Source organism: Zingiber officinale, chromosome 4A (assembly GCF_018446385.1).
Source record: "Zingiber officinale cultivar Zhangliang chromosome 4A, Zo_v1.1, whole genome shotgun sequence".
Classification (NCBI taxonomy): Eukaryota; Viridiplantae; Streptophyta; class Magnoliopsida; order Zingiberales; family Zingiberaceae; genus Zingiber; species Zingiber officinale.
In genome coordinates, this window is record NC_055992.1 from 45,445,151 (window position 1) to 45,463,848 (window position 18,698).

Sequence of the window (18,698 nt, forward strand, 5' to 3'; positions counted from 1 at the left end):
GGAGATCCGCATGAGAGTTTGGGACACAGGCATGAGGGTAGGTTCGCTTATAACTCTACCGGACAACTTATGAGTCTAGGACATACGAGCTAGAGCATGCTCACTTATAACTCGACCGGACAGCTTGAGAGTCTGGGATATAGGCATGAGAGCATGCTTGCTTATAACTGAACTGGATAAATTGAGAATCTAGGATATATGCATGAGATGATGCTTTCTTATAACTAGGCCGGACGACTCAAAAGTCTAGGATATATACGCGAGAGCAAACTTGTTTATAACTCGGTCGAATGGGTCGAAAGTCTGGAGGCACAGTGTATGACCCGAATGCCTTGAAAAGTGGAGGCACAGTGTATAACCTGAATACCTTGGAACATGGGCGTGAGTGCATACTCACTTATAACTTGGCCAAGTGGCACAAGAGTCTAGGACAAGTGCGAGAGAATGCTCGCTTAAAACTCAGTCGATTGGCTCGAGAGTATGGGACATAGGCATGAGAGCATGCTCTCTTATAACTCGGCCGAATGGCTCGAGAATCTGGAGGCACAATGTATTCCACGAATGCATTGGAGAGTGGAGGCATAGTGTATAATCTAAATATCTTAGAACATGGGCGCAAGGGCATACTCGCTTATAACTCTACCAAATAGTACAAGAGTCTGGAGGCACAGTGTATGACCTGAATTCCTTGGAACATGGGCGTGAAGGCATACTTGCTTATAACTCGGTCAAACGACATATAAGTCTAAAGGCACGGTGTATGACCCAAATGCCTTAGACAGAAGGCACAGTGTATAACATGAATGCCTTGGAACATGAGCACGAGGGTATGCTTGCTTATAACTTGGTCAAACAGCATGAGAGTCTAGGAGTTGGGCGCAAGAGCCAATTCACTTATAACTTGGCTGATTGGCACAAGAGTCTGGAACTTGGGTGCGAGAGCAGGCTCGCTTATAACTCGACCAAGTGGCACGAGAGTCTAGAAATTAAGCACGAGGATATGCTCGCTTATAACTCAGCCCACCAACATAAATTTTTGGGACTTGAGCACGAGAGTAGGGTCACTTATAACTCGGTCGAGCGGCACTAGAGTATGGAACTTGGGCATGAGAGTAGACTCACTTATTACTTAGCCGTGAGAGACAAGAGTCTAGAATTTGGATACAAGGGCAGGCTCACTTATAACTCGACCAAGATGCACAAGAATCTAGAACACAGATGTGAGAGCATGCTCGCTTATAACTCAGTCAGAAGGCTCAAGAGTCTAGAGGCACGGTGTATGACCCGAATACCTTAGAGAGTGGAGGCTTAGTGTATAACTTGAATGCCTTGGAGAACTAGAGTTTCTGCGTTTCTAAAAATAGGGATATATTTTGAACTTTAAAATATAAAATCCAATCGGATAATTTTAAGCTAACTTGAGTGGATAATTTTAAGCTACCGCAGAGGGATAGATGAGCCGCTGGATATGGTCGAGCTGCCGATTGAATTTGCCACTCAGATTTCAATTTTCAATCGACTCCTACTTGAGGATGCCAATCATACTTTATGTGCAAATGCCAATTGGATGTCTGATCTGAGCGTCTGCTAGGCTATTCCTACTATGTTGAAGGAGATCGTTGGGAGAGCGAGGATGATCCTTTATTCACTTCTCTTGACTCAGTCATTCGATGGAGCCTCTTGGCATACTGATGATATTTACTGGTAGCATGATGAGGAGATTGATGGTAGTCACAAAAATATCTATGCCTTTCAGGTAGTGATTGATCCACTTCCCGCACTGCTCTTTCTTTTTAGACTAGCGAAGATTCGGGTGGGAGTTTTTAGGGAGTTCCGGATGTGGTAGTGGTTTTCGACCATTTGCACTCGGGTCATTATTAGCAGCTCTAAGTCTTCTTATGATAAGACGACTGATGTGCATAGATTATATACACTTTTATGCATGTTTGGATACATATCTACTTGTATTTCATTAGCATAATCTATGTTTATTGGACACTATTTCATTAGAATATCATACTTTCATTATATTCTGTTCGGAGATATGCTCTTTGATTGTTTTGATTGGCAGGATGCTATTTGGAGCAAAAATGCACATAGGAGAAACTCCGGAGGAAATCCAGTTGGGTCGTGTATGCCACATGGCTGTGTGGCCATTATCTTGCTTTGGTCGTGCCAATTGGCACGACCGTGCCAATGTTCCAGAGGCAAGGAGGATCACGACCGTGTCAACAATCTAGAGGCAGAGCAAGGCAAGGTAGTGCCAAATGGCAAAGCCGTGCCATTTCTCCAGAGGCCGTGTCAGCTCCCTGTGTCCAAGCAGCACACGGCCGTGCCAAATGACATGACCGTGCTAAGTTTCCAATGGCGAGGAAGGCCACGACCGTGTGAATCCACACAGCCGTGTGACTTTGGCAAATAAGAAGAATGCCACGGCTGTGTGAGCCACATGACCATGTGACTCAACCCGAGAGGAAGTCGTGTGAGGTCGTGTGGATTCCACACGACCGTGTGACAAAGAACATGGGCTGTGCCACGGCAAAACAGAGCTGTGCTGAATTCTGGGCAGATTGTAAACCGACGTAATTGGCCATAAATTTGTGCTCTGTTGGAGTTTCGGGATGTTCTTTATACTGAAACGTAGCTGACTCCAAGATCTACAACTTTCCTTCAGATCCAACAGAGAGATAGCACCTCCTTCCCATGATAAATAGCACGGTCGTGCCTCCCAACTGCGGGTTCAACTGGACCTCCGCCTAGATTGTAACCAAACTTTGAACCACCATAACTTTAAGCTCGGTTGGAGCCAGGGCTCGATCCAAGTATCAGATTGAAAATAATTTCAAGAGCTACAACTTTTGTTCAGGTTGAATCACGAGAAAACCTTATTTAATGGGTGAAAAATCTGGTTTACTAGACCCCTATAATCCTGGTTTTCTTGGGCAGCTTGGAGGAGGTATAAAAGGGTCAAGATCCCCATTCTTTGACTCATCTTGGGTTTGAGACTTCATCCTTATCCTTGGGGAAGGGTTCTACCCTTAGGGGGAAACCCTAGAGTTTCATTCTCCTCCATTCCTTCATGATCTGTCCATCTCCGGAGCAAGGAGGCATCCCCAAGACATCGGAATCATCGACAAGCATCTCTTCTTCCCCTTCTTATAGAATCTAGGGTTGTAAGTATGCTTTATTTTATGTTTTGGGTTTGTTCTTCCTTTGCAATGGAGTAGATCTCCAGATCTAGGATGTAGGAAGTATTTTTGATATGATGGAGATGTAAAACTATGTAAATTTGTCATGTTTCTATTCAATGACTTGTTCATGTTTGATGATGTGTGTGTGTGAATGCTTATATATATCTTTTACATATTTTATCAAATGGTTATGTAGAATTGTTAATCCTGTAGGGGGATACCCTAGATCGTATGACCGAGGGGCGTTGTGACAGGGCTGCCCCGCTAACGGACGTCTAGGGTATCACCTTGAAAGGGGAAGAAAATCTCCACAAGGAAGTAGGGGATCCGACATAATCACTATTTCTATCTCTATGTTATTGCGTGTTAGTATGTTTCTATGTTGTATGACTGAGGGGTGTCGTGACAGGGCTGCCCCGCTAACGGACTTCATAGGAGTCACTTCCATTTAGTAGCATAGGACATAGAGTAGGAGATCATGCCGACTTATCCACTGCAGGAGAGAGTCAGTAATGAATCTAACTTCCTACAAGAGCATGAACATAGAGGATATGAACTAAGCAATCTATGTAACATCGCCTAGCATTACAAGGAAACCAAAATTCTAGAATCTATCATCCTCCATCCTCCATCCTCCTAGCTCAACCCCTCTTGAGATCCATTCTCTCTCTTCCCTCTTCCCTCTTCTCTTTCTCTTACTTTTTTTCCTATAAATCTTGTAACGACTTGGCCATTTGGCCTCTTGGGTGGGCCTTGCGGCGGCCCACTAGCAGCCCCTTATGTCATCAGCCCATTTGGAGACCTCTAATGTCATCGACCGATGACCCTTGCCGTGCCGTTACTCACTAGGACTTTCCACTCCTGGCAGTGGATTTTTGCCTTCCCCAGGATTCAAACTCTAGACCTCCAGGCTAAGTAGTAGAGTTTATGCCAAGACCTTGGAATTGGACACCTGGATTTATTTACGACAACCTTGGAAGTCGGGTACTGGCCTTTCAAAGTAAAATATCTTAATTACTTCTTCTTTAAATGTCTTGGCATTTTAACAAGCACCTTGTGTGCCAGAATCCCTAAAGTCTTGACTTTGGGATCTACTTAAGGCCTTGGCCTTTTTCTTTCTTTTCTTTATCTTTCTTATACTTTTCTTAAACTCAAAATACTGATAGGGTATTTGTCCATATGCATCTATAAGTGAAACTAACTAGGTAACACACAATCATGCATAGAACACAAAAGAAATCTCCACATACAATATTTCTACGACGAGAAATCAATGGAAAACACCTCTTATTGCAGGTGAGTAGTACTTATCGTATTATCTTGAACTTACTAACATGAAACCTCTCTAAGTTCCGGTGAAAATTGAGATCCTCGCGCTTTGCTTATGTCCACGCGTTCGTCTCGTCGAGACTAGTCGGAAAATATCCAAAAGCTCCCTTGAAGCTCGTCCTAGCCAGCCACCACAGGAAGCCCTAAGCTTCTTTTGTTTTTTTTCGCCCAAGCCAAGGAGGAGTCGGCGCACGGGAGGAAGAGGAAAGACTAGGTCGAGAAAATCCCATTATTTCACTTAAGTTCTTCTATTTATGCCTAGGGACGTATTTATTTCTACATAAAATTATTCTGCTCTCTTTTCTTTTAGCACACCCCTGTTTGGGCACCTGATTATCCTAAACATTCTTAAGACTCCCCTTACTAAGGGGTTCTAGGGTGGAACCTCGACTTGACAACTTTTTGTCGCAACTTTATTTCTTTTGGTAAAAATACCAAACGACCTCCGAAAATTCTATAAAAATACTCTAAAAATTTCTAAAAATCTTTAAAATATTTCTAAAGCATTTCTAAATATTTATAAGAACTTTTAGAACTCAAAATAAGGAAATTTGGGGTGTTACAATTCCCCATACCTTATAAAAAGTTCGTCCTCGAACTTAGAATAATTCTGGATATTTTTGTCTCATACTGTCCTCATGCTCCCAAGTAGCTTCCTCATGCTTCTGATTTTGCCAAATGACCTTCACTAGTGGTACTTCTTTGTTTCTTAGTCTCTTAACTTCTCTGTCCACTATTTGTGTAGGTCTGCTCTCATAGCTAAGATCCTCCTGGACCTGTACTGACTGAGGCTGAATCACTTGGCTGGGGTCGTGGACGCACTTCTTTAGCGTGGAGACATGAAATACATTGTGTATTGCTGACATATCTTGTGGTAAGTCCAGCTTGTAAGCTACTTTCCTAATCCTCTCTGTAATCGGGTAGGGTCCTATGTAGCGAGGACTTAACTTGCCCTTTTTTGCCAAATCTCATCACTCCCTTCATAGGAGAGACCTTGAAAAAGACCGAATCCCCTACTCGGAATTCAAGTGGCCTACGGTGTGTGTCATCATAGCTTTTCTGCCTACTCTGGCAGTCTCAATGATCTGTCTGATCTTCTGGATAGCCTGAGTGGTCTCATCTATCATCTCAGTCTGTGTAAGATATTGGAAAATTTAAAATAAATGTTATTGGACGAAAAATCTTATTGGTTTTTTTTTTTTGGAATTTTTAGAAATTTTTCGGGATTTAAACGGAGTCTGTATGACCCGTTTTGATGGGATGAATTCGGGGTACAGTAAAAGCCTGTTTGAAACACCATTTAAGTAGGAGTTGATTTAGGATTTAACTTAAGGTTTAATTAACTTAAACCTAGGTTTTTATTTCCTTTTTATTTCCTCTATTTTTCCTTCCCAAATTCGCCGAGCCTTCTTCTTCCTTGCGATTCACCGCCGAACCTTCCTTCCTCTAGCTCGATCCTCCGCCCTTCTCCTCTGATCGCCGAAGCCGATGCACCATCGACCGAGTTTCCCTCCTACCTCTCTTCTCCTCTTCACCGTCGGCGCAACTCTTCTTCTTCTCTCTGTCTCGCGCGTGGATAACCCGATATCGACGGAGGGTGCTCCACCACGATCTCGCCTTCACGCGCCGTCGGAGAGGAAGTGGCGTCGGATCTTGACGGTAATCGCCATCTCTGATTGTGTGATTGCATCTTCAACGGTTTCTTGCTCGCGATCGGCTGTTCCTCAGCGGCTAGGGCACGGCGAGGCTAGGGCACGGCTGGGCTAGGGCTCGGTGAGGGAGGGGAGATTCGAGCCCTAGTTGCCTCTGGTAGATGTCCAGCGTCTCCTTGTCGTCGGAGCTTGGATCAGGGAGGTCCACTTCACTGGATTTTGGTTCCTCTTTCTCATTGGCATTGCTCAGCTACTGATCTTTAGTGTGGACTGATTGCCGATGCAGGAATGGGAGTAAGGTAAGGCTTGTATCAGTTTTTCTAGCGACCTAATCTCCATTTCCTTTCCATCATTGGGGCAGACTGGATGTAGCCATGCCCTAGCTCCGGCCAACATTTCCGGCAGCACTCTTCTCCAACAGCGAATCATTGGTTGGTGGCATCTGGGTTGAGGTGAGTTAGTGCTGTGAATTAGGTTTTCAACAAAGCTTTTGCTATATGATTGGATTTATGGATTGATTCTTTGAAGAATTGGTTCTGGGAATTCTTTGTAGCTTCTCGGCAGTGAGTTGTAAGGTTGTTGAGCTACTGGAGTTGCTGCCACGCCTCAAGGTCAGTACTTTTCTAGGGATGTGCCTTGAGTATTCTATTGTACGATGTTAAATTAGGTTTTCTATGGGTTGTGGGGTTTGTATTGAGATAGTGATTTGTCGATATAGATTGTTATGTGATCATTCTTTGGATCATTGGATTGATTATTGATTAGGTTATCAGATGTGGTGGTTGGGTTAATTATTGATGATGATGTTAGGTGGTTGTGGATTTATGATGGAGATTTGATTTTTGTGATAGGTTATTGTGGGTTGATATCATTATGAGATGAAGTGATATTAGAGAGATAGATTTGTTATTGGATTAAAGGATGTGTTGATTTGGGGGATTAGTCCGAGATCGGATTTGATTGGAGTGAACCTATTGGGTTAGGGATTTTATTTAACTATTTAATTCATATGAATTTAGCTAAATAAAATATAAACATATTGATGGTTGCAGGATTTGGATTCGGGACGAGCGTCTCGACGTGGGATTTCCGGACACGATCTACGTATTAAGGCGGGTATTCCTTCCTTGGTCTCTACGTAGTTTTTCTTGATCTTAGTGCATGGCTATTATGTGATGGTTTAGGCTGCTTTATCTTATATCATGATCGGTTGCTGTTTTTCCTGCATGATACTTATGCTTGACCCTTGTGATGATCTATTTAATTCATATACAGTCTACACTCTTGATATCTACTCTGTTGTGATTACACGTGTAGAGTATGTCTTGTAGGGATTGTCGGGTTGTTGGTATTCCCATGCTGATTGGGTATATGACGTGGATTGTACATAGGTGGGTATGTGTTATAGGAGTCATCTTGTTGACCGTGCATTTACATGTGGTGTGTACATACATATTTGTCATGTACTTTTGGAGGAGTTGTGTTGATTGTATGTTTGGGGTATACACACATGTCTGTTGTGTTTTTACTGGAGGATACATGTTGATTGTACTTATATTCTGTGTACATGTGTCTGGTGGGATTATTGGAGATGTTTGGTTGATTATACATGTGTAGTGTGTACATATGTTTGGTGGGATACGTGGAGCTATCATGACGATTATACTCATGTTGGAGGTATTTATGAGGTTTGGGGTTGTTGCATGGATGATGATTATATATATATATCATGTTCATCATTCATTGCATCTGATGACCGTTGTCTCCCTTGTGATTGAGAGAGTCATCAGTTGGTTTGGTTTAGCACCGCACACTCGGCCACTCATGGGTAGTGGTAGTTGGAGCAGTTGCTGCTAGTCCTGTCGTGCCACCCGGTCACGAGGTTTAGTGATATCCGGCGTTGTGAGCAGTCAGGGACCCTGATGCTATTTAGCTAGATAGCTATTAGCGGACTGTCCGCCTCGACCACTATATAGTGGGCTGGAGGGTAGTACAGTCGTCACAGACCCAAGCCTCTCGGCCATACAGGGGTCGTGGTGTCTGGAGAGGTGGCGGGGGTGACCATGGAGCATGTATACGCAGTTATTATTCTTGCATTTGATGCGCGGTGCATCTGTATACATGCCTAGTAGATACTAGTTGCATGTGATTGTCGTTGTTGCACTTGTTTGAGATATGGTTGTTGCATTTGGTTGCCATACTGCATACATGTCATTTATTTTACATGTATATGCAGTCGTACTTATATTGCACAGGTGTCACGGGTATATCTGTTGCAGATCCGGTGAGTTTACTGATCATTGTACCATGTGTCGATTCCAGATTGGGTATGTATATGTCATTATATTAGTTGTGGTTTGTACAGTTTATATGTCAGGTTATTATGTCAGATATGTTTAGGTGCATTGATTATGATAGTATGATCATGTTCTTTATTCCCTACTGAGACTGTATACTTGTGATCTCCATGTTTATGGACCATGCACTGTCCTTTCTATTACCCGCTGAGTTACCTATACTCACCACCGCATGTATATCTTTATGTTTTCAAGTAGATGGTTGGAGTGTCGCTTGGAGTATCCTGTCTGCCGGGTCCTACGTCACATCCGAAGACTGTGTTCGTTTTCTATTGTATATTCTTTTCTTATTCGTGACATTGTATTTGTGTTTAGCCATGTGGCTATCTTATTCTTTTGGTGTTGTATTTGTGTTTAAGCCGTGCCGGCATGCATTGTATCTATTTGTCTTGTGTGGGCTTTCCGTTTTCGTTTTTCCGCTGTGTTGGTTTTTAGTACAGCCGTGTGGGCTGTTGTATATATAACTGCGTGGTTGTGATTGTTTCATTCCAACCATGTGGGCTGTTATTATAACTGCGTGGTTGTGTATATAAATATTCCAGCCGCATGTGGCTGATGTATTTTGCTTGTAGTGATGCTTCATATTGTCACTGGTACAGGGGAGACTCTGCCGGATTTTTGTCTGGCAGGGAATCCTTTGGGGCGTGACAGTCTGAATGCCCAGCTCTATTTCCATTTCTTTCTTTTCACCTACTTCTTGCTAGCAGATGGGTGATCTGCACTTCCTGCCATACAACACTTCATATAGTGCCATCTTAATAGTGGTTTGATAGCTATTGTTGTAGGCGAATTCAGTTAAGTACAGATACTTGCACCAACTACCCTTAAAATCTAATACACAATCCCTAAGCATATCTTCTAAAATCTGATTTACTCGTTCTGTCTATCCATCAGTCTGAGGATGGAAGGCTATCCTGAACTTGAGTTTGGTACCTAGTGCATTCTGAACACACTCCCAAAAATGAGAGGTGAAGCGCCCATCTCTATCAGAAACGATGGATTTTGAAACTCCATGAAGTCTGATCACTTCCTTAACATATAGCTGTGCCAACTGTTCTATAGAGTAGGACACCTTGATGGCTAGAAAATGGGCAGACTTGGTCAATCTGCCCACTATCACCCATATCACATCATATCCATTAGTGGTTCTTGGAAGACCCGTTATAAAGTCCATGGATATTTCCTCCTACTTCCACTCCGGTATTGGAAGGGGTTGTAGGACTCCTCCTGGTCTCTGGTGCTTCGCTTTGACTCTCTGGCATGTCAGGCAGGTACTGACATATTTAGCACCATCTCTCTTGAGTCCAGACCACCAGAATCTCTATTTCAAATCTTGATACATCTTGGTGGAACCAGGATGCATGGAGTAAGGTGTACTATGAGTCTCTTCTAGAATCTTCTTTCTCAGTTCCTCATCATTGGGGACACAAAGGCGGCTTCCCAAATAGAGGATTTCACTGTCTGATACTCGAAACTCTGAATTTTCTTTTTTTTGTATCCCTTGCTTGATCTTTTGGATATCTGGATCCTCATTTTGCTTTCTCTGTATATCCTCAAGCAGGGTTGACTCTAAGGTCAATGCAGAGAGTTGCCCATAAATAACTTCAACTCTAAAGTCTGACAATTCCTTCTGCAGTGGCAATGCTAATGACAACAAAGACATCTCTCGAAGCTCTGATACCAACCTGTAACACCCACCCTCCTAGTGCTCTCTAGGGTGAACGATACTTATCTATGAACTTTACTTAACCAGTGTTGCTTATGCTAATGATAATAGTACATAAAATTTTCCAAACTTAGATGCAGAACTTTTCCACTAATTTTGTTCTTACGGTGAGTGACATCATAACATGCAGTTAAGTAGCATAAGTACCACTAGCTTCTTAATACATTCTTACTAAACATGCAACACATAAAGGACGTAAGTGATTCATTTCAACACTCAACTTATGATTCTAAAGCAGTTAAAGTATCGCTAACTATAATTGCATGCAAAGGGCCATAATGAATTTCTTGCACTCTTTAAAACTAATCTACATACAATGTATCAAACAGTATACCTCATGTGCCAAAAACATCAATCTCAGGAAAATATGGAATCATAATATCTAGCAACCATCCACCAAAACTAGTCTATTCAATCATTAATAATAGAAATACTAGATGACACTCGACCCATGCAAAATTAACAATTTATGACATTCTCTTAACAATAATTAAAAAGTAAAATCTCTAAAATTTTTACTAGCAATTTTAAAAGAAATCTTAATACGCTCCCAACGAATTCCCAAGGCTTTCCATAGTACAGGCATCACACACACACCATCACGCATTCCCTTGTTGCCTTCCTTCACTATTGTTTTCCTTTTCCTTTATCTGCAGTAAGAGGAAATGCAACTAGTAAGCAACAAGGCTTAGTAAGTACTATCTAGCTCACAAAGAAAAAAAATCTCGAAATGTGCAAACATGCTTTTAAAATACTTTTCAAGCTAGAATCTTTACTATTACTTACATTGATAGTACAGATAAACATGCGTAATTATTTTTGTACCAATAGAGGAACTAAAACATGTTTAACTCAAGGCAACAAGCATTTGATTTCCTTAAACTCGCTTTTTCATAACTTAACTTGAAACTTGAAAATTATTTAAACTTGAAAACTTTGCTAAAACATATACTTGAACATAAATATCTTCACTTGGGATCCCTAAGGCGTAAGTACCATCTTATGTGCGTTCCCTAATAGGTTGGGGTAGCGAGCCACCAATCCTAAAAGAGCAGACCTTGGTCTACCAGGGCCAAGACCTCGGAATTGGACACCTGAATTTATTTACGACAACCTTGGAAGTTGGGTACTGACCTTTCAAAGTAAAATATCTTAATTACTTCTTCTTTAAATGCCTTGGCATTTTAACAAGCACCTTGTGTGCCAAAATCCCTAAAGTCTTGACTTTGGGATCTACTTAGGCCTTGGCCTTTTTCTTTCTTTTCTTTATCTTTCTTATACTTTTCTTAAACTCAAAATACTGATAGGGTATTTTTCCATATACATCTATAAGTAAAACTAACTAGGTAACACACAATCATGCAGAGAACACAAAAGAAATCTGCACATACAATATTTCTATGACGAGAAATCAATGGAAAACACCTCTTACTGCAGGTGAGCAGTACTTACCGTATTATCTTGAACTTACTAACATGAAACCTCTCTAGGATTGTTATGTTCCGCAAGTGTACAGAAATATCGCAAGTAATATAAAAGATTAACGTATCCACAGGGACTGGAATAAGCACTAGAAATATCTCAAAGCGAATTAGCTAAACAACTAATCAATTAGTTTCAAATGCTAAGGATGAAAAACAAATCTAAAATGAAAGATTAACAAACAAGAGTTTGGGGTTTGAGTTATGATAAAGGGAGGTTCTAGGAGTTTTGGTTTCTTTGGAAGATCTCTTGAATGTAAATGGTTTACCAATTCTTATTTCTCAATTGTCTAATGTTTTTAGAAGGTTGCCGGTTCTCTCTTGCAATAGATAACCGACTTAGGACTGAAAAATGTACCTAAATGTGATTAATTAGATATGAACCTACGTTGTCCTTACACAAGATTGCACCTATTACTATGCTTCCCTCGGATATCAACATAGAAGTTCATAGCTTCTTAACCCATAAAGATACACGAATTGAATCATAAAATCTATCCTACCCTCTTGAATATTCTCATTTCCCCTTCAAGGTTATCCCTCAAACGTCCTTACACGGGCTTGCACCTGTCACGTGGACCCTTGGAAAATCGAGTGAGAGTTAATTTCTACAAAGTCTATAAGATATCCAAACAATCAATCAAGAATGAGAATTAAGCCCTAATCACAATTAATCATTCAAGATCCAAATGATACAAACTAGGCAACATTATAGAAATAAAGAAATGGCAAATTCATAAGAGTTTACATCAATTTATCTCACAAATACTCCCTCCATCCTAGAACAACAAGATCTACTCTATAAAACGAAGAAAGAAAACCAAAGATAAGAAGATTACAAGCATTTCTTCAATCCCAATCCAAGAAGAGGAGAGAAAGAAAACTTATCTACAATATATCTCCATCTTCGGATCCAATCCTCGCTCTCAGAGTCGAATTTGCCAAGATCTCCCTTTAGATCGCCCAAAAATCCTCCCAAGAATGGGAGGAATCCACCAAATCTTGCTTTCTCCCAAATGGGAGAAGATCCCCTTTCAAATCTTCAAAGAGGCTTTAAATAGAGGGGGACTTTCGGGCACCACACGACCCCGAGGCATGGCCGTGTGAGGTTCACACGGCCAGAGCCTTTCCCCTCTCTGCCATCTATACACGGTCGTGTGTGGTACACGGCCGTGGATAACTCCCATCAAGACCTCCAAGCACGACCGTGTAGATCCACACGGCCTGGACTGCCCCAGCTTCTGGAAACCTGGCACGACCGTGTGGTGCACACGGCCAGAACACTTTTAAGCGCTGGGAACCCTGCACGGCCGTGTGATGCACACGACCAGGGCCTTCTTGCTCTCTGGAAACCTTACACGACCATGTAGATCCATACGACCATGTAAGGATTGAACTCTGATTTGCTTCAAAACTTGGCACGGCCGTGTGAGGTTCACACGGCCAGGCCAAGTTCCTTTGCTGTTGCTGCCATATGACCTCTGAACTCCACACGACCTCTGAACTCCACACGGCCAGAGCTCCCTACCAATGCAGGGCCGTGTCTGGTACACGACCAGGTGCCTTCTCTCTTGCTTTGCTCATAAGTTTTGTCCAAGAATGCAGAATCTTCACCAAATTCGACTCCTGTATATAGAAAATGCACAAAAGCAGATCTCCGAACAAAAAGAGTAAATATGCTAAAAGGAAAGCTGGAAGTACAAAAATGCATAGATAAAGCATGCTTAAAGTATGTAAATGTGCGTCAAAACATGCATAAAAGTATATAAAATCTATGCACATCAAGGATTCCGGTGAAACTTGAGATCCTCGCGCTTTGCTTACGTCCATGCGTTCCTCTCGTCGAGACTAGTCGGAAAATATCCAAAAGCTCCCTCGAAATTGTCCTAGCCGGCCACCACAAGAATCCTTAGGCTTCTTTTTTTTTCCGCCCAAGCCGAGGAGGAATTCAGTGCACAAAAGAAAGAGGCGAAATTAGGTCGAGAATCCCCTTATTTCACTTAAGTTCTTCTATTTATACCTAAGGGTATTTATTAACTTTTCTCTGCATAAAATTATTCTACTCTCTTTTCTTTCAGCATACCCTTGTTGTCCTGACATTCTTAAGACTTTGCTTACTAAGGGGTTCCGGGGTTGAATCTCGGCTTGACAATTTTTTGCCGCAACTTTATTTCTTTTGGTAAAAATGCCAAACGACCTCCGAAAATTCTATAAAAATACTCTAAAAATTTCTAAAAGTCTCTAGAATATTTCTAAAGAATTTCTAAATATTTATAAGCACTTTTGAACTCAAAATAAGGAAATTTAGGGTGTTACAATTCCCCATACCTTATAAAAGTTCATCCTCGAACTTAGAATAATTCTGGATATTTTTGTCTCATACTGTCCTCACGCTCCCAAGTAGCTTCCTCATGCTTCTGATTTTGCCAAATGACCTTCATTAGTGGTACTTCTTTGTTTCTGAGTGTCTTAACTTCTCTATCCACTATCTGTGTAGGTCTGCTCTCATAGCTAAGATCCTCCTGGATCTGCACTGACTGAGGCTGAATCACTTGAGCGGGGTCGTGGACGTACTTCTTTAGCGTGGAGACATGAAATACATTGTGTATTATTGACATGTCTTGTGGTAAGTCCAGCTTGTAAGCTACTTTCCCAATCCTCTCTATAATTAGGTAGGGTCCTACGTAGCGAGGACTTAACTTGCCCTTTTTGCCAAATCTCATCACTCCCTTCATAGGAGCGACCTTGAGAAAGACCGAATCCCCTACTAGGAATTCAAGTAGCCTACGGCGTGTGTCTGCATAGCTTTTCTGCCTACTTTGGCAGTCTCAATTCTCTGTCTGATCTTCTGGATAGCCTGAGTGGTCTCATCTATCATCTCAGTCTGAATGCCCAACTCTATTTCCATTTCTTTCTTTTCACCTGCTTCTTGCTAGTAGATGGTTGAACTGCACTTCCTACCATACAACGCTTCATACAGTGCCATCTTAATAGTGGTTTGATAGCTATTGTTGTAGGCAAATTCAACTAAGTATAGATACTTACACCAACTGCCCTTAAAATCTAATGCACAAATCCTGAGCATATCTTCTAAAATCTGATTGACTCATTCTGTTTGTCCATCAGTCTGCCGTTGGAAGGCTGTTCTAAACTTGAGTTTGGTGCCTAGTGCATTCTGAACACACTCCCAAAAATGAGAGGTGAAGCGCCCATCTCTATCAGAAATGATAGATTTCAGAACTCCATGAAGTCTGATCACTTAATATATAGCTGTGCCAGCTGTTCTATACAGTAGGACACTTTGATGATTAGAAAATGGCCAGACTTGGTCAATCTGTCCACTATCACCCATATTGCATCATCTCCATTAGTGGTTCTTGGAAGACCTGTTATAAAGTCCATGGATATTTCCTCCCATTTCCACTCCGGTATTGGAAGAGGTTGTAGGACTCCTCCTGGTCTCTAGTGCTCCGCTTTGACTCTCTGGCATGTCAGGCATGTACTGACATATTTAACAACATCTCTCTTGAGTCCAGACCACCAGAATCTCTGTTGGGCGGCCCTTGCCACTATTGTAACGACCGCACTTCTTAACCCTAACTCAAGCCACGGACGTTACGTCTTTCCATACTACTAAGGACCTTATTATATGTACACTGTTTGGTTCAAAGATCTACTCCGAACTTGCTCCGACTGTTAAGTCATGTTTTGGGAGCGAAATAGAGCTAAGATGAAATTTAGAACTGCTTGAGGATTTGGCAAGTGTGGTGATGACCGGCCATGTAGCCTTATTGAGCCCTAGTTTAGGCACAGCCGTGTGTGCCACACGACCGTGTAAGGGCCTCCCTGCTGGAGCAGGGCACGGCCGTGGGTGCCACACGACCGTGTAAGGTCCTCCCTGCTGGAGTAGGGCATGACCGTGTATGCCACATGGCCGTGTAAGGTCCTCCCTGCTGGAGCAGGGCATGGCCGTGTGGCTTCCACACAACCGTGTCACCTTGGCCGTAATGAAGAGGGGCATGGCCCTTTGGCCTCTTGGGCGGCCCTTGCGGCGGCCCATTAGCGGCCCCTTATGTCGTCGGCCCATTTGGCGACCTCTAATGTCGTCGACCGATGACCCTTGGCCATGCCATTACTCACTAGGACTTTTCACCCCTGGCAGTGGATTTTTGCTTTCCCTAGGATTCGAACTCTAGACCTCTAGGCTAAGTAGTAGAGTTTATGAATCCTGGTAGCCAAGTGAGCCGCTCACTAGTGAGTAATGGCATGGCCAAGGGTCGTCGGTCGACGACATTAGAGTCGACATAAGGGGCCGCCAGTGGGCCGCCGCAAGGGCCGCCCAAGAGGCCAAAGGGCCGGGTCGTTACAATAAAAAGGCGCCTTTTTATTGTAATGACCCAGCCCTTTGGCCTCTTGGGCGGCCCTTGTGGTGGCCCAACTGGCATCCCTTATGTTGTCGGCTCATTCGGCCAGGGGTGCAAAGTCCTAGTGAGTAACGGCACGGCCAAGGGTCGTCGGTCGACGACATTAGAGGTTGTCAAATGGGCCGACGACATAAGGGCCGCTAGTTGGCTGCCACAAGGGCCGCCCAAGAGGCCAAAGGGCTGGGTTGTTACAGAAACAAACATACCATGCAATAAGGAAAAGGAAAATAGATTCATAAAAGCATGTTAATGTTGGAGTATATACTGAAAGCCTAAGCTTTGTAAACATTCATTATGAATAAAGAATCACATTTGGTCAAATTGTCTATATTTAGTTGTAGTTGTTCAATTAATTTATATTGTAGATAACATAGTATGTGGTGTCACATGCAGAAGATAATGTTATCAGTACCTTATAAATTATAAACAGTAGCTCGCGACCAAAATGGAAAGGAACAAACCATTAGAAGGTCGTAGTTAATTAGGTATCGGTTTATCTTGACTGTATAATTACACTAGTACACTCAGAGTGTATTGAGTAGGACCATTTGAGGTCGTTTCTTTTATACTGAATTTATAAAGAAACAAAGACCTCGGTTATTATGGAAGTGTGTGCTCTTAATTCTAATATAATAACAAGCACATATATTTGATATTTATTTCTTTAATTTATCAATGGGTGAGATTTAGTTCGATGAATCAATAAGCCCGATAAGTTGGGAAATGATATCACTTATAGTGTGTGTTGTTGATTATAGAAGGAAACTGTGTCCTAGAGATACTAGGTTGATAATGTCCTCAAGAGGAGCTCATAAGGATTGTCATGTTAAACCCTGCAGGTGCACCTAGTCCGACATGACAATAAGGTTGAGTGGTACTACTCTTGGACTTAGATATTAATTAAATGAGTTGTCAGTAACTCACTTAATTAGTGGACATTCGATATCTTAAACGCAGGGAGACTAACACACTCATAATAAGAAGGAGCCCAAAAATGTAATTTGGGATTGGTGCGGTAGTTCAATAATAGTTCTCTAGTGGAATGAAATATTATTGATAAAATTAAGTTGTGTGTTCGGGGCGAACACGAGATGATTAATTTTATCGGGAGACCAAAACCAATTCCTCCTCTCGGTCCCTATCGTAGCCTCTTATTTATAGAGTACTATACTCACCTATACCCACCTTCTATACCCACCAATAGGGGGCCGGCCAAGCTAGCTTGGGAACCAAGCTAGGGCCGGCCTAGGTATAAGATTAAGTGGCCGGCCCTAGCTTGAACCCAAGCTAGTGGGGGCCGTTCAAATTAAATTAAAAAAGAAATTTAATTTTAATTTTTATTATGTGGAAGATATAATTTATTAAAGAGATTTAAAATTAAAATATCTCTCTTGTAAAAGATCTACAATAGATTAAAGAAAGAAATTAGATCTTTTTCCTTATTTGTAGATTGGTGAGATATTTTATTTTCTCTTTAAAAATTATTCACATGTTGTAAAATTAAAATTATGGAAATTTCTTTTTATCAACCATGAAGAGATTTTTGAAGAGAAATTTTAATTTTAAAATTTCCGGAAACAAATTAGGAAGTTTTAATTGTTGATTGAAACTTGTCCAATTTGTTCTTCATGATGTGGCCGACCACTTGAATTTAATTGGGGAAATTTTATTTTATTTTTTCTCAATTAAATCATGTCAAGGAAATTAAGGAAATTTTATTGTAATTAAATTTCCTAATTTGCCTAGGCCAAGGAATATAAAAGAAGGGGTGAGGGTGCCTTCAAGAGACACAACCTCTATTTTATTTCTCTCCCTCTTTTGTTCCTTGGTGTGGCCGACCATCCTTTCCCTCTCTTCTTCTTGTGGTGGCCGAACCCCTCTCTTTCCTTGGAGCTCTTGTGGTGGTCGGATACTACTTGGAGAAGAAGAAGAAGAAGGAGAGGAAGCGAGCATCTCTTGGAGCTTGGTTAGTGTTTTGATTTTCTTCCTTGGTGAAGCTTTTTCCTTTGTGGCCGAACCTAGCTAGGAGGAGAAGAAGGTGGTTGGTGGTTTCTCATCTCGGAAGATCGTTGCCCACACAACATCCGAGGTTAGAAGAGGATTACGGTAGAAGATTAAGAGGTCTTTCTAAAAGGTATAACTAGTAATTTTTCTTTCCGCATCATACTAGTTATTTTTGGAAATAATACCAAATACAAGAGGCTTACGATTCTAGAATTTCGAATATGTTTTTCGATATTGTGTTCTTTTGTTTTTTCTTTTCCTTGTGATTTGATTGTTCTTTTAGGTTAACCTAAAGTTATTTTAGGAAATTAAATATTAGCTTTCTATAAAAGGTTTTGTCTAGTCGGTGGTGGTTGCTCCCATATCCAAGAAGGCCATGTGCCTCGCCACGTCAGTACTGGGAACCGATTATGAAAATTAATATTTAATGAAATTAATAACTTAAGGTGATTTGGGTCGAACGTGTTAAGTTTCGCAGGAGACCCAAGTCAAAACCTAAAAGAACGAATAGATTAAGTTTTGGATCAAACGTGT